We start from the raw sequence: 13578 nt of genomic DNA, 5'->3' as shown, positions 1-13578 counted from the left end.
GTTTCGCTCAACACACTCGACTTGGCGAGGAGCCGCCCACGCAGAGTGAATCAATTACAAGCATGCAAAACATATTGGTGTTGAAGCACCGTGTCATCATTAAAATACACGAGCCTCACCGAGAGCGACGGAGCATGCTAATGTAGGTTTTTGTCAACTCACCTACTGTTGCCTGGAAGACCGCTACAGTTCGACGGAGTTGCGGCGCTCATGCTGAATAAAGCACAACATTTTTGGACCAACTACGAAAAGTAACACTAATGTAATACTACTCTTAAAAATATATTATTATTAATTATTATTATTATTATTGTGACTTTAGTAGCTAATACAAATTGTATGACACTGAAAAGAAATATAAAATAAAGAAATAACAATAATCATCCAAAGTAATACAATGAATTGTTTTTTTAATTCCCTTGAATTGCTTTAATTGTGGATGTTTTTGGTAGTTTTTTATTTTACTCACATTGCACATAGCTTGTACAGTATATTTCGTTCTGTTCTCTTACGTTACCTCATATTACGTTTTGGTGCATTTAATTTTATTCACATTATTAAAGCTAGTTATTTTATTCCCTTAAATTTCTTCGATTGTACTGTATATATTTATTTTACTAACCTTAACCAAGGATGAATATTATTTTCATTCTTCTTCTTCTTCTGCTCCTTATTAATATTATTATTAAACGTATGATTGTGGTAAACGTAATAATTATGTTAATTAACATCAACAGTAATCACATTATTTTCTTTTCTTCTTTTTTTATTAATTATAATAATATACAGTATGTTATACTATTACTATACTATTATATTTTTTACGCCTTCCAAAAATAAAGTGGGTGATAGGGTGAAAATTAAAAACATCTACTTTTTTTTAATTAAAAAAAAAAAGATGTTAAAGTAAATTAAAAAAATTAAAAATAAATAAAATCAGCCAAGGCCTTGCTGGCCCTGCCCTTTCACCACAGTGCTAATGAGCTAAAAGCTCCTCATGTTGCTAATTACGCATTTTCTATTCTTCCTTAATAGTGTTTTACAGTTTTACTTTTAACTTTAACGGAAACTGGTGACAATGACTGTGGAAGTGATTACCATATATTTCCATCATTTCCATGATTTCCAATGGGAAAACCAGTGTGAGGTGAGTGGGAGAGTCTCGAGTGGCGTCGAGCGGCGCTAACGAAGTGATGTGTTGCAGTCTGACACGTCTCGTCTTCCAAAACTGTTAGTTTGCTCGCACACCTTGATTATTCTCCCCTTCTCCTCCTGTAGATAAGAATGCTCGAGTAGAGTGGAAGCGATGATGTAAAGGATGACAAAGGTTCAGGCGAGAAGTTGCCCTAAAGTGTTTTGCTCTTTAATATGTACGGATACACGGGTGACGGGCTCCATCTGCTGCAATGGATGGATCAACGTGGCACTCTCTTTGGGACTTTATACGAAGACTTAAAACTCTTTCACTGCCAGTCCTCCATGTTAACATTGATATTTGAATCTGTATCTAGTCATACTTTTTTGGGGGTGGGGGGGAGGTTTTGGGGTCAAGAATTGATTTTGATAAAGCTCTTCTGACCTGTTTAGGATTATCAGCCCAGCCAGACTCATTATTGGTCAAATTTTTGTGGACAAACATCTTTGGTTTAGATCTGACCCATTGGCTTCATAGGATTCTCAAATGGCTTTTTGTGGACAAAGTACTTTGATAAAGATCTTCTGTGGCCTGTTTATGACTCTCAGATGGAATCTGTATTGAATAGCTTTTTGTGAACAAAGGACATTGGTTTGGATCTTTTATGAACCGTTGGCTTGTTAGCCTTTCAACTGGAGTCTGTAGGGAGCAAATTTTTGTGAGAAAGGAATTTGATTTCCATCTCCTGTGAACATTTAGCTTGACAGGCTTCGGACTTGGTATTGAATAGCTTTTTGTGAACAATGACTTTGATATGGCACTTCTGTTAACCGTTGGCTTGTTATTCTCAGAGTCGGTATCAGACAACTTTTTGTGCACAAAGAACTTTGATTCCGATCTCCTGTGAACAGTTAGCTTATTGGGCCTCTTAGTCTGAGTTGGTATTGCATAGCAAAGGACTTTTATTTCAATCCTCTATGAACCGTTGGCTTATTAGCCTCTAGGCCATAGTCAGTATCGACCAACTTTTTGCAGACAAAGGACTTTGACTTGGCTCTTCTGTGACTCATTGGCTTGTTAGTACTTTCAGCTGAAGAGGGTATTCAACAGCTTTTTGTACACAAAGGACTTGGATTTAGATCTCCTGTGAAATATTTGCTTGTCAGCCTCTCAGCCGGACTCAGTATTGACCAACCTTTTGTGGACAAAGGACTTTGACTTGGATCTTCTGTGACCTGTTTAGGACTTTGTTTTGGTATATATATATATATAAAACATAAATTTTCCAACACAACTCTCAGCTGCAGTCTGTATTAACCAACTTTTTGTGGACAAACGACTTTGATTTGGATCTTCTTTGACTTATTGCCGTGATAGGACTCTTATCCAGACCTGGAATTGACCAGTTTTTGGTGAACAAAGGACTTTAATTCTGATCTTTTGTGATGGATTAGTGCATATTATTGTATTTGAGCAACAAGAAAAAGCACTGAGTGGAGGGGTAGACTGCTTTGTTAGCTTCTCGAGTTTGCTGCCATGTGCTTAAGATGAAAAGGTACAGTGAGCTTTATGTGTGGGCTGGGTTAGTATACAGTATATGATGCGTGACGTGAGGTTTACTATTGTCATTTAGGTTTATTTTTCATGTCTTGATTGGATTACATCTGCTTATACTTGAGTGGCAGTGACAATGTTCCTTTGAAATTACACGTTTTGTGATGGCGACAGCTTGGACAAATGATTGCAAATCTAATTGATCTCAATGGGAAATGGACTCCTTTAGAAGTTAACAAAGAAACAAAATGTACACGTTCTTTCGCCGTTCCTACAGTGGTTACATCATGGGCTTATAAACACACGGAGGATTTTGCTGCAAAGTGTGTGAGGGTGCATAAGAGGGGGTGCAGAGGAAGATTGGAAGCAGTATTTTCTAGAAGTGGGTCAAAATGGACAAAGCCGTGAGTTGAGTAAATGAGGAGGGACCGAAGGGTGGAAACTAAGACAGGAAATAGTCAAATACATTTTCAGTGTCAATTCAGGACATCCTGAGCGGATCAAAGATGTTTCCTTTCGGTTTCGCGTTCTTAGTAGAAAGTGATGATGCTGACCGATTGTGTTCAAGTATGTCTGGACTTCCCAGTGCTGCGGCTGCAGATAAGAGGCAGGCTCAACACAACTTTTGTGCATGATACTGCAGGGGACACTCTTTGTCTCTTTCCGTGTACACAAATCTGGCTGTTTGGGGTACAAAAATAAAAGATAAAGATGAAACGTATGGATTGGAAGCTGCACCCTTGCATAATCAACCACAAGGGAAGGAAAGAAAAAAACAGAAAAAACAAACAGGCAGCGAGACTGCAATATCCAACGTATGGACAAAGTATTTGGGACGCAGCTCTTAATCAATTACTTCATCAATTAGTAGCTTGCACTAATGCTTGAAGTTCCTGCTGAATCTTAATTCTTCTTCTTGCCAAGACATTTTGGATGACTTTGTGGGGAAGGTTTTAGGAAGCCGCATTCTTTGGTTGCTCAGTGCGCAAAACAAGGTCCACAAAGGCATGCTTGGGTGAGTTTGGTTTGGAAGAAACACAATCAAATGCAGTGGTGCTTGGGATATGAATTTCAAACCACGCTCTGAACTCAAACCACAGTTCCCAAATGAAATGAATGGAAATGCCAATCCATTCCAGCCTCCCCAAAAAACAATGTTTTAAACGTGTCTTCTAATAAGGAAAATATTGTACTTATCATAAAAGCAGAATAATACCATAATCGGATTTCTTGATGTCATTTTCTAAATCCAAGTTGATCTCCATTGATTTCTTGTTTAGCTTAAAGTACAAAAATAATCTGTCTGCTTTCATGAACAAATGAGAAGGTATTCACTTCCTTTCCATTTTGGATACAATAAGCTTGTTGATATTTTACTGAATTTTTGTGTTCCATGTTGCCATTGGGCATTCATTAATCTACCTACTTATGATTTACTGTCATTGTGTTTTAACTCATCCAAAGGCTGTCAGTTGGTTATTAAGTTGTTTGGACACTACAGAGAGGACTAGCTGAATGTGAAAGTGAAGATTTCCTATGAAAAAATGGCTTACTCCTGACACTAATGTAGTGTACTGACTAAAATGTGTTGAACTGTTAAAAGTTTGTTTGGTTCTTTGTGTGGATGGATACTGGGGTGTCCTGCGTTCCGAGGGGTCTGTGAACATTTCAGGGTTTTTTTTGTTTTAATGATTGATTGAAGGGGTGGTGCGTCCAATGGGATTGGGGGAAGGAGGTGGGTCGTGGGGAGGAAGAGCGGGAGATGCGGCGGGAAAAAGGAGAGTTTTTTTGGGGGGTCTGTACCTGGTTTTTCCACGCGAACGGATTTTTGACTGTTTTCCACGCGAACGGATTTTTGACTGTTTTTCACGCGAACGGATTTTTGACTGTTTTCAACGCGAATGGATTTACTCTTTCAAAGCCACGGGTCCTGCCTGCTCAACGCCACCGGGCTGCCGCTTCGACGCTACGGGATCCAGTCGCTGTGCCTACTGAAGCGTTTTGAAGGCGCGTTCCTACGACAATCGGTTTGGGTTTCTTTTCCCCAGTGAACTGAGGGTTCAACGGTTTTGTGAGTACTGCCTTTGAGGGCTACACTAAAATGATAGCTTCACCCCTGAAACAGACACGATTTGGAATGGAGTTCCTCAGGAAAATGTCCTAAATCTTGTAGAAGAGTGGAATGTCTCTTCTGAATACTTTTGTCCATATGTTGTAGAGCGCACGTCAACTACATGCATCTGCACAATTGCATTCCAAAATCCATCAACAGTAACAGACAAAATTTGGAATGGAGTTCCTCATGGATGTGTTTAAGTCCATTTAAAATTCTGAAAAAACGTTTTTCCTCATCACTATACTGTTTGTCCATATGCTGTACAGAGCATGTCACTTACATAAGCTTTCACAATGGTGTTTCACCATCCATCCACAGGGACAGAATTTAGAATGAAGTTCCTCAGGGATCTGTTCTAAGTGCATTCAAACTCTCGTGAAGTCTTCCCAGAAGAGTGGAATTCAGTCAGTTCTTAGGTCCACATGCTGTACAGTGCATGTCACATAAATGCATTTGTAAAATGGTGTACCAACAGTCTGGATGACTGAAAGAATAGATGCAATTTGGAGTTGAGTTCATCAGGGAAATATGCTATGTCCATTCAAAATCTTGCAGAGGAGGGGGATTTTTCATCTTGATTACCTTTGTCCGTATGTTGTACGTACGCATGTCATATACAGTCATTTGACACAATGGCATTTCAACATCCATCTGAAGGAACAGATACAGATTTGGAGTGGAGTTCCTCAGGAAAATGTTCTAAATCGATTAATTTTCAATCAAGGTTGATCTCTAAAGGCCACTCAACTTTTTTAAGATTTTTAAAAACAGTGCCAGGAGGAAAACAAGATTGGGAACCACTCCCAAAAAGAAGATATGATGCTGCTATTAAGAGCCAGTTTCCATCAACGAATATTAGCGCTTATCACGCTCCAGGCCTAGGCAACACTGGTAATAGGACGGTAACTCACACCTCCATCCATCACGGCTGAGGGGACTGAAAAGGCTGGAACACTTCACCTGATTACTTGAGTGTTCCCAAAGCACAATGGCATGATTATGAGTCAATTAGAATCATGTCAAATTTTAACAAAAAAAAATCTTTGGTACCCTGGGAAGTTGCAGGCACTACCACCCTTTGACTTGTAATTTTCTGCCATTCTTTCACCCTCGAGTGTTCCAGTTGATTGTGTGCGGCTGTGATTTCCGCCCCCCCCCCCCCCCCCCCATCCCCCCTTCCCCGTCTCGTGTACAATCAGCCTAATCAGATCAGAGCAAAGTGGCCTGGCACCTTCATTGCTTTGACAGTCCCTCTTGATTACTTATAACAGTGGGATCTAATGGCCTATTTGACGTGTTTGTGCTCTGTGTGTGTCTCTCTCTCTCTCGCGCTCTCTTTTCACGATAAATGTTTTTTCTTTCTAGCTTTTAATGTTCTTTAGTAATCAGCGGAAGACCCATGTCCATGGTTCACCAAAAAAAATGGTTTCTGACCATTAAGCAAAGAAAACAAGCTTTTTGTGAAAAGAATCATGTCAACCACAACAATGAAATTGATGCTAATATTTTTTTGCTTTTGTGACGCCTCAAACTATAAAAAAAAACAAAAACAAGACTGCGAAAAGGATTTTGATGGCAAAATAATCATATATTTACAGATGTATAACTAAGAAATGCGCAGTGAGGGAAGCTAAATCACCGCATGACTGGAGATGAATGTCAGTGGCTTTTTTTGGGGGGCGGGGCGGGGGGGGTAGTAACGCGTTACATTTACTCTGTTACATTTACTCAAGTAACATTTTCGATAAACTGTACTTGTCAGAGTACTTTAAATGCACTGTACCTTTTACTTTTACTTGAGCATTTATGTGAAGAAGGACCGATACCTTTACTCAGTTATAATGATCGACATGCCGTTCGCTACTTTTATTCATCTATTCTTGCCTTTGCGCGTCTACTTTTAGACTTCATCTTCAACTTCAGCATAGGGCGCCCGTTGCGCCAATCCAACGTTACCACAGGGACGTAAGACTCAAGCCCACCAATCATAACGACATAAAGGCAGTCACATGACCGGATGTAGCTTTTGCGAGCCAATCAAAATGACTCATTTTGGGGGGCAAAAAACAGCCACGTGAATGTGTTTACTTTAGAGAGTTCAAAAAACAACAGCTTTGTCATGCAGCTCTTAAATTGTAACTGCCCAAACTTGGAAATTTCAGCCCACTTATAACTTGAGAAAACACCTTGCGGTAAGTTGCAGATGTTTCTATTGTTGTTTTGGCAGTGGATATGGCAACATTAGCCCTATCCTATGGTGTCACACACACAATCACTAACTCTGTTCAGCAAACAGCTTCTACATGAAGTCATTTAAGTGAATAAAGCAAATAATGTTTCTGTAGGGCCCAATGCATGTGTTGGTTTTTGGGCAGTGAAACATTTAAATGGTGGCAGGTGTGTGTTGACTTCCATATATTATTTTTTAAAATTGTTTTATTTCATGTTCATGCTCTGATTTAAAAAATAAACAAATCAGAAGTTACTCACAAGTTACTCTTTACTTGAGTAGTTTTTTCATTTAATACTTTCTTACTCTTATTCAAGTAAATATTTGGATGACCACTTTTTACTTTTACTTGAGTCAAAAAATTTTCAAAAGTGCAGTATGTTGACTGAGTTTGATGACAAACAAATAGGCACCTGTGCGAAGAAATTTGTGTGGGAATGCCAGCATATCATTTTGGATTCAATTGTGCCTAAATATCGATGGAATCTCGGCAAAACGGACAAACTTGCGTCAAGAGGGAGCCGGTAGAAAGTCAGGATTTAGCATACAAAATCTGCTAGCGAGCAGGTTAGGTTCACAGAGTCTGTTATCACGGTGACTGATTCACTGCCAGCCTTCCCAGTTAACATGGATATTTGACTTCTAAAGCTGTCAATGGCAGTGAATGTGTTGTAACAGACTCTCTTTAAACGGATAGTTTCGACTCATCTTGTGGTCAACTTCCTCTGAGTTTTTACATAATCTGCTTGCTGGAATACCCCTCAGAGCACCTGCGCAGCCACTGGAAAACGTAGGATCATTTGCTTTGAGTGTCATGTAACCCCGCGAAATAACTCGTTCCACTGCCACTTTCATTCATCTGTTGTATCAAAACATCTGGACAGCCTACATTAGCCACACATTTGAATTACTTATTAGCATGCGGCTAAATAAACAAGATACTACAGCAGCTTGTGGATAATTTACAACGGTAACGATATTGATACCGAAATTAATGTAGCGCCCCCTAGCGGTTGTGGCCCTAAAAAAACCCCAAAAAACAATCAACTGTTTATACCATGGGGCCGTTGTGACAAAAACACCCACACATATACAGACACACACACGTAAGCAGCTCCTCGGTTGTTCATCTGACGTTTGAGAGCGTGTAAGGCTCCTCAGCCCGTCATTCTGTCCCTGGCAATGAGCTACAAGTTACGAAGAGGATGCGTGAATAGCAAAGTGGCAGCAAATAGCACACCGACATGGCTCACACACACACACACACACACACACACGGATATGGTTCAGACTTTGAATGCCCAAGGCAGAGGGGGGATGTCATTTCCAATAAATATGAGTGACGAGAGGGCACTCGGTAATAACAAGCACATATGAGGACAGAGGCAGCCTTCGCGCTTTAAGAGATGGAAGGAAGGATTTCAGATGAGTGTATGCTAATTCGGACGTCTTTAAAGCACAAGTAAGGAACAATTGTGCGCGTGTAGTCTGCTCCAGGGCTCCCCCGAGAGCAATGATTCCAAACCAGTGAGAGAGCCTCCCAGTTTCATACACACTTCTGAAATAAGAAGTTGACTCAAATTACTTGTAATTATATATTATCAATAATAATTCATGACAATTTTATTTTGAAGACACTGATTATGTTAATGAGCTCTCAAAGTCAGAATGTGCTAATTTAGTGGGAATAAAAGCATGAGGGGAGAATAATGCTCTCCCATTGTATCGGGAAAGAAGGGAAAATGGAAAAAAAAAAAATCTTTTACTGCTACCTCTCTCACGGCAGTTCCAAAAAGAGCTGCTGTGGCATGCCGGGATTAGCGGTGCCCCTCCGATCCATCACCAGAATAAGCAGCGGAAGAATCAAAGGCTGAAAGGGAAGGGGGAGAGAGAAAACATTCAGACCACTGTGCACCCCATTATATGTTCATTATCATGAAGGTTGCAAAATTCCAGAAAACCTCAAAGTTTCCATAGGAATTAATAGGAAGTTCTTGGGCCATCACTTGCTCGATTTTTTGCTTTCTTGTTACGAGCCTAAATTCGAATTAAAAGTGAGCTTCAAATACACACCCGTTCAAGTGGAATGAAAAAAATTGCCCAGTTAAGGAATTGTAATGGCCTCGCCAGATCCATCTGGACAAACAGAGCTATCTATTTTGCATGGATGTGTGCTTATGACAAAAAAAAAATAATTTAATGTTCAAATGTGATACCTTTCCATTAAGTCCCATAAAGTTTCCAATTTGGAATATTTTCACAACTCCCCTTCTTAACTTCCCATGGACATTTACCGTAATTTTCTGTTGGATTTATCTTACCCAACATTATACAAAAATAGACACAAAAGGAATGAAGACGCTGGTTTCTTTTTCTCATGAGGAGGGCGTATGGGAGATTGTTCAGATCACAGCCTCTCAACACGCTCTAAACAATCCCCCCCCTCGCTCCTGCATTTATTTGAAATAGGAGGGATTTACAAATCATAATGTTCTAAGCAATAAGACACAACACAAAATATTTGATAATAAGAGGGTTTTTCCCAGACATAGTATTCTAAACAATAAGACATGACACATAATATTTGATAATAAGAGGGTTTTTCCCAGACATAGTATTCTAAGCAATAAGACACAACACAAAATATTGGACCAACACTTGTCCCGACCCGACCACATCCGATCACGTCCTTGGTCCAGGCGCCCTTCCATCGGATGATGCTGAGTCATCATTTCGAAGGCGAGACATCTTAAATCGTCCATAATACTAATGCAAGCTAAGCAAATAAATGATAACTTCTAGAATATATTTAACATTTTCCCTCCCCTTTGCAACTCTAATTATTATCATGTAGAACATAAGTAACCTGGAGTAAAGCACGTGATCATTTCTTTTCATTCCTACATTAAGGGTGAAGCATTGCATGAGGGGGAGGATACGTCCATCCCTCATCTCTCCTCATTAAGCGGCCGCAGCGTGTCTGTATGTAATTATGCTAATGAGAGCTGATCGTCAAACCTAATTGGCCTCTTTGACTGGAGGAAGTGATCCCGAACACCCCGACGTGTCCCGACGTGTGATCCATCATGTGTATGGGTCAAAGGTCTCAGTCTTACGTATCGCAACAGCCAACTTGGGATACATCTGGGGACTTCCAAGAAGACATTCATATTAACTCTTAATCTGAAAAGAAACTAATGATACATACTAATGATACAAAAATTACAAATTTGGGGAAAGCCACTACCATAGAGCGGGAATGTCGTCTTAAACCAAGCCCTTGTTGATAGATAATGGTGTCCCACAAGGCTCTATACTAGGTCCACAGAACGTTGTATGTGACATAAATGTCAAAATTTGGAAAAAAAAAAGAAAAGAAACTTGAGGGCTTCTAAAAGTTTCTGTACTAGGTCCACATAAAATTACTTCCAGTAAGAAAACAAAAAAAAAGATTAGAGATCGATACAAAGTTTGCGCAGGGGCGTAAGAATATATGGTCACACTGCACAAGAAGGCATGCTCAGTTCCCACCGTACTTAGTTTTTCATGTGATTGGTTTATATTTATAGCCTACAAGTGTTTTTCATACAAATATTTACCCTAATTATGACTTTCTTACTGCGTTGGGCTTGTGTTCAGTACAAATTCAAATTAGGTCAGCACTTTAGGGAAAGGAACCGTTAACCGAGGAACCTCCATATGATAATTTGTAAGCTGGAACATGCAGCGCTATAAAAGCGGGAAGCCATGTGCAGACGGTGTGATGTGCTTATGCATGTTGGCTTCTGGTGGTGCAAAGCTGCTTGTAACACGCCTGCTTGTGTTTCCACTTGGGTGGTGGGAATAAGGATTTGGTTTAAGGGAATGCTGTTCCCAGATCTGTGTTCATGGAGGAAGAAATCCTCCATCTGACTTAAACCACCTCACACACACACAAACACAGAGAGTTCCACACAGTTAATCTGTCGCTCCAGTCAGATGAGCACCGGGCGCTGAGGGCATGACCAGCAGAGAAGTCGCAGGTTCTTCTTCTCGGGGAAGAGATGAAGAAATATGAGTTGACAAGGAGAGAAAGGAAGCAGAGGTTATTCCTGTGACGCGCGCTGTCTCTTTAATCCCCGTTTTAATTTCCATCGGTGTCACCTCTGTCACCTCGTTATCGCTTATCTCCCTTCTGTCTTGCCGCATCCGCCTTCCAATCTGCACCTTATCTTCATCATCAGCTCACCTGGCACTACCACCCATTTTACCCTCTCTCTCTCTCTCTCTCTCCCGAGGTAGCTTGCTCACTCTCTGGGCTCGGTTGCATGAAGTTCTGCTTGGGTGTAAGAGGACCTGAGTCTCTATTGATGAAGTTGTACTTATAAAGCACCCTTGTGCAAGCACTTCACTAGCAGCCACAGTAATCAATAGTGGAATTAATTCATCAAGGAGCCAATGTGCTAGGTGTGCATTTTGTTGGTAATAGCTTCAAAGTAGTGGGGAGCTTGGGGCCAAGTCTTTTTTCCTTGGTCTCACCACTTTTGTTGGTATGATGTCCTATCGTATCATGTGCACAATAGTGTTCCAAAATATGTAATTTAAAGTGGAATTCCTCAGGAAAATGTCTGAGGTCCATTCATTTTGCATCAAGGTTGAACCCTCAAGCCCATCAATTGAAAACTGCATTTTTCTTTCCATATCCAGTTTAAGTTCCATTTATTAGTACAGTCTCTGTCATCACTAGCGAGACAATTCAGCGCACTTGTAGAATGACTAGGGCACACTGGTAGAATGAAAGTCTTACTAGTAATGCTTTTTCCACTACTAGTGTCACTTTTAGACCACTGGTATGCAATTTAAATACTGTGCTGCACTAGTAATACAACTACTACCGCAGTCTGCCTGTTAGTGACCTCTGCCCTAACTGGTTGTCATGTTAATGACAACCATTCAAAAAGGCAACTCGTCAACAAGGCTCAGTTCAGTGTGGCAAAAAAATGGGTGAAAATTGTGCCAAGAGCCGAGCCATCCGTGAATAGCAAAAATCTGAGTAATTGAAATACACCCAAAAAGGTTTAGATGGCACAAGGCGGCAGCAAAACAATTACACGAGGCTATGCCCAAACTAAATGAAGCTCCTCCCATCACTTCAACAGTCCAAGATGCCACCAAAGCAATATTTTCATATTAGACATGGCTTTGGCCTGAGCACAAAAAACATGTCGTATGCCGAGTCGCAAAAATGCGGGCGTTATCTGTAACTCTTGATCCTTGGGGTATTTTAAGGAAAACGGACTACAAAAATCCTACTAATGCTACAGACTACTAAAATGCTACATATGTCTCATTTCAGGTTGAATGAATACCAATATCCCTGTGTTGTGCACACACACCTTTACGATTATATTCTTGTGACAAAGTAATGTCTCAAAGCGTGCAAAAGGATCCTTCGAAGTTCTACACAAAAAACATTGATAAATGGAAGCCTCTATGACAGTGTCAATCAAAGCTGAGCATTATTCACTTTTGTAAAGGATTTTTTCCCCCCCCATTCATCTTTTATATTGGATCTCATTCAATTGTGTTGTTCTGCACAGTATCTCATGTTCTGTATGTTACGCACATGAAAATGAAGTTGAGGGTGCGTTAATTAAAGTAAAACCATGGCAACGACCTTGGTTGGTTAACATATAGAAAATCCCATAATAGTCATCGCGCTGCTTCAGCTCATAACTGAAAGTCCTCAAACAAAGTCTTGAATACATTTCCGCAAGAGTAAAAAACGAGCCCACATGCGACAGTGGCGCTTCGGAAGAGGTCCGCTCCATTCCGTTGCATTAAATTTGCACAAAATCATTTCGAAGTCTCGACGTGATGCTTTATTCACACGTTGGCAAATTTGCATGAAAGCAATTATCTGGAGGTTATTCCCTACAGCGTTTTGGTGCTAGTGTACGCAAGCCGGTTGCAAATGCACCCATTCCTAAAATCACCCTTGCAGTGTTGTTTTTTTTTTGTTTTTTTTTACCTGTGGTTCTATAAAAAAAAAAAAAAAAAAAAAAAAGCTGCTGTGCAGATGATACTGCAGCCGATTCGTCTTTTTAAGTTATTTATGGAGTGTGAGAGTAAAGCATTCAGCAGTCATTGCTGCTGCTACACTAGCTCCCATGTTGCTGCAACAGAAAACTGTGCTCTCCTCAAAGGAAGGGTCTCCTTACCAGTGACGGGAGGTAAAGCAGTACAAACACTTGATGAGTGGCAGCTAGTCAATATAAAAATATTGACAATAAAGTAAAACAATTATGAATATAATTAATATAATAATTTAGTTAAAAGGATAATTGAATGATTTTGTTACTTGTTTGTCCTAATGTTTACATTCTACAATAATTGTCACTGTGTAACTGGTCTATCGAATAATAATCATAATAACAACCAGCCGCACTGTACTTTGTTACTTTGTTGTTTTGACATTTGACAGCAATAAAAACACCCTAAATGTCATTCTTTCATCTTGAAATTTGAACCCAAAATACAGAAAAATGAAAATATTTCAAAATG

General features: G+C 39.9%; 1 long non-coding RNA gene across 1 annotated transcript in view; it reads right to left on the bottom strand.

Moving 5' to 3' along the window:
• The window catches only part of LOC133468553 (uncharacterized), a 66006-nt gene that overhangs the window by 33643 nt on the left and 18785 nt on the right, over positions 1 to 13578 (bottom strand). The window contains exon 2 of the long non-coding RNA XR_009785519.1: positions 8808 to 8905. This is a non-coding gene — a long non-coding RNA (uncharacterized LOC133468553). The remainder of the gene's footprint in view (positions 1 to 8807; positions 8906 to 13578) is intronic.

Source organism: Phyllopteryx taeniolatus, chromosome 18 (assembly GCF_024500385.1).
Source record: "Phyllopteryx taeniolatus isolate TA_2022b chromosome 18, UOR_Ptae_1.2, whole genome shotgun sequence".
Taxonomy (NCBI): Eukaryota; Metazoa; Chordata; class Actinopteri; order Syngnathiformes; family Syngnathidae; genus Phyllopteryx; species Phyllopteryx taeniolatus.
This window is presented reverse-complemented; position numbering and strand designations above follow the sequence as displayed.